The following is a 4290-nucleotide window of genomic DNA, read 5'->3' on the forward strand; positions in this document are numbered from 1 at the left end:
AAAGCTGAGCAAGCTGGGAGTGGATGTTCAAACCTTCAAACAAAAAGATGGTGAATCCCTCTATGAAGCTTGGGAAAGATACAAGCAGCTGACCAAGAGATGTCCATCTGACATGTTTTCAGAATGGACCATATTAGATATATTCTATTATGGTCTCTCTGAATTTTTGAAAATGTCATTGGACCATTCTGCAGGTGGATCTATTCACCTGAAGAAAACGCCTGAAGAGGCTCAAGAACTCATTGACATGGTTGCAAACAACCAGTTTATGTACACTTCTGAGAGGAATTCGGTCAACAATGGCATACCTCAGAAGAAAGGAGTTCTTGAAATTGATGCTCTGAATGCCATATTGGCTCAGAACAAAGTGTTGACTCAACAGGTCAACATGATCTCTCAAATCTGAATGGATTGCAACATGCATCCAACAGTACTAGAGAGGCAGCTTCTGAAGAAGCTTATGATCCTGAGAACCCTGCCATGGCAGAGGTTAATTACTTAGGTGAACCTTATGGAAACACCTATAACTCATCATGGAGAAATCATCCAAATTTCTCCTGGAAGGATCACAAAAACCTCAACAAGGTTTTAACAATGGTGGACGTGCAAGGCTGAATAATAGTAAGCCATATCCATCATCTTCTCAGCAACAGACAGAGAACTCTGAACAAAATAATTCTAATTTAGCCAATATAGTCTCTGATCTGTCAAAGGCCACTTTCAGTTTCATGAATGAAACCAGATCTTCCATCAGAAATCTGGAAGCACAAGTGGGCCAGCTGAGTAAGAAAGTTATTGAAACCCCTCCCAGTACTCTCCCAAGCAATACTGAAGAAATCCAAAGGAGAGTGCAAGGCCATTGATTTAATCAAAGAGGCCGAATGCACTAGGGAGGAGGAGGACGAAAATCCTAATGAGGAAGACCTCCTGGGACGTCCCTTAAGCAAGAAGGAGTTTCCTATTAAGGATCCAAAGGAATCTGAGGCTCATCTAGAGACCATAGAGATTCCATTAAACCTCCTTCTGCCATTCATGAGCTCTGAAGACTATTCATCCTCAGAAGAGGATGAAGATGTGACTGGAGAGCAAGCTGCTCTATATTTGGGAGCTATCATGAAGCTGAATGCCAAGCTGTTTGGTAATGAGACTTGGGAAAGTAAACCTCCCTTGCTCATTAGTGAACTAGATACTTGGATTCAGAAAACTCTACCTCAAAAGAAACAAGATCCTGGCAAGTTCTTAATACCTTGTACCATTGGCACCATGAGCTTTGAAAAAGCTCTATGTGACCTGGGGTCAGGGATAAATCTTATGCCACTCTCTGTAATGGAGAAGATGGGGATCATTGAGGTACAACCTGCCTTGTTCTCATTACAATTGGCAGATAAGTCCATAAGACAAGCTTATGGGTTAGTAGAGGACGTGCTAGTAAAGGTTGAAGGCCTTTACATCCCTACTGATTTCATAATCCTAGACACTAGGAAGGAAGATGATGAATGCATCATCCTAGGAAGACCTTTCCTAGCCACAGCAGGAGCTGTGATAGATGTCAACAGAGGTGAATTAGTCCTTCAATTGAATGGAGAATATCCTGTGTTTCAAGCACATGGCTATCCCTCTGTGACAAAAGAGAGCAAGCATGAAGAGCTTCTCTCAGTTCAGAGTCAAGAAGAGCCCACACAGTCAAACTCTAAGTTTGGTGTTGTGAGGCCACAACCAAACTCTAAGTTTGGTGTCCAAACCCCATATCCAAACTCTAAGTTTGGTGTTGGGAATACCACACTTAAATTGACCTGATCACCTTGTGGCTCCATGAGAGCCACTGTCAAGCTATTGACATTAAAGAAGCGCTTGTTGGGAGGCAACCCAATTTTATTCATCTAATTTTATTTTATTTTGTTTCTTTGTTATTTTTGTGTTTTATTAGGTACATGATCATGAGGAGTCACGAAAAAATCAAAAAAATTAAAAACAGAGTCAAAACAGAAGAAAAAATTTTTCACCCTGGAGGACGCACGGGCTGGCGTTCAACGCCCAGAAGGAGCATCTTTCTGGCGTTCAACGCCAGAACAGAGCAACATTCTGGCGCTGAACGCCCAAAACAAGCAACAACCTGGCGTTTAACGCCAGGATGCGCACACAGAGGACAATCTGGCGCTGAACGCCAGAAACAAGCATGAAACTGGCGTTCAACGCCAGAAACATGCATAACATGGGCGTTTAACGCCCAGAACTAGCATCAATGGGCGTTTGAACGCCAGAATGATGCATCAAGGCATGTTACATGCCTATATGGTGAAGGAATGGTATTTGTTTTCACCTCAGGATCTGTGGACCCCACAGGATCCTCACCTTAGGATCTGTGGACCCCACAGGATCCCCACCTACCACATTTCTTTTAATCCTATTCACACTCTCCTAATCCAAATCTCATTCTCAATGTCACACTTCCCAAAACCTTCACCAATCACCTCAATTCCTCTTCCAACTTCCCCATTCACCATTCACATCAACCCCTCTTCCCCATACACCCCACCTACCCCCACTACTTTCAAATTCAATTTCCCACCCTTTCCCACCCAATATGGCCGAACCTATACCCTCCCTCTCCCTATAAATACCCTTCTTTTCTTTTACATTTCCACACAACTCAACCCACATTCTCCCACATAGCCGAACCCTCTCTACCATATTTTCTTCTTCTTCTTCTACTCTTCTTTTCTTTTTGCTTGGGGACAAGCAAATTTTTAAGTTTGGTGTGGTAAAAAAGCCTAAGCTTTTTGTTTTTCATTCACCATCAATGGCACCCAAGACCGGAGTCTCCTCAAGAAAAGGAAAAGGGAAGGCAAAAGCTTCCACTTCCGAGTCATGGGAGAAGGAGAGATTCATCTCCAAGAGCCACCAAGACCACTTCTATGATGTTGTGGCAAAGAAGAAAGTGATCCATGAGGTCCCTTTCAAACTCAAGAAGAATGAGTATCCGGAAATCCAACTTGAAATTCAAAGAAGAGGTTGGGAAGTCATAGCCAACCCCATACAACAAGTTGGAATTTTAATGGTTCAAGAGTTCTATGCCAATGCATGGATCACTAGAAACCATGACCAAGGTATGAACCCAAGTCCGAAAAACTATATCACCATGGTTAGGGGGAAATACTTGGATTTTAGTCCGGAGAATGTGAGGTTGGCGTTTCATTTGCCTATGATGCAAGGTGATGAACACCCCTACACAAGAAGGGTCAACTTTAACTAAAGGTTGGACCAAGTCCTTACGGACATATGTGTGGAAGGCGCCCAATGGAGAGTAGATTCCAAAGGCAAGCTAGTCCAACTAAGAAGACTGGACCTCAAGCCTGTAGCTAGAGGATGGTTGGAGTTCATTCAAAGATCCATCATCCCTACAAGCAACCGATCTGAAGTTACTGTGGATCGGGCCATCATGGTTCATAGCATCATGATTGGTGAAGAAGTAGAGGTTCATGAAGTCATAGCCAATGAACTCTACAAAATAGCTGACAAGCCTTCATACATGGCACGGCTAGCATTCCCTCACCTCATATGCCATCTATGTTATTCAGCTGGAGTTATCATAGATGGAGATGTCTCCATTAAAGAAGACAAGCCCATTACCAAGAAAAAGATGGAGCAAACAAGGGAAGCTCCTCACGGCCTCCAAGAAGAACATGAGGAAGTGCATCATCAACAAATGCCTCAAGGAATGCACTTCCCTCCCAACAACTATTGGGAGCAACTCAACACCTCCTTAGAGGATTTGAGCCATAATGTTGAACAACTAAGGGTGGAACATCATGAGCACTCCATCATTCTCCAAGAAATAAGAGAAGATCAAAGAGCAATGAGGGAGGAGCAACAAAGGCAAGGAAGGGACATAGAAGAGTTGAAGAACATCATTGGTCCTTCAAGAAGAAGACGCCACTAGAGGTGGATTCATTCCTTGTTCTTTATTTCTTTCTGTTTTCAGTTTTTAAATGCTATGTTTATTTATGTTTTTGTGTCTCTACTTCATGATCATTAGTATGTAAACCATGCCTTAAAGCTATGAATAAAATCCATTAGTCCTTCACCTCTCTTAAAAGAAAAATGTTTTAATTCAAAAGAACAAGAAGTACATAATTTCGAAATTATTATTGAATTTAGTTTAATTATATTGATGTGGTGACAATGCTTTTGTTTTCTGAATGAATGAATGAACAGTGCATATGTCTTTGGATCTTGTTGTTTATGAGTGTTAAAATTGTTGGTTCTTGAAAGAATGATGAACAAAGAGAA

This window comes from Arachis stenosperma, chromosome 3 (assembly GCF_014773155.1).
Source record: "Arachis stenosperma cultivar V10309 chromosome 3, arast.V10309.gnm1.PFL2, whole genome shotgun sequence".
NCBI lineage: Eukaryota > Viridiplantae > Streptophyta > Magnoliopsida > Fabales > Fabaceae > Arachis > Arachis stenosperma.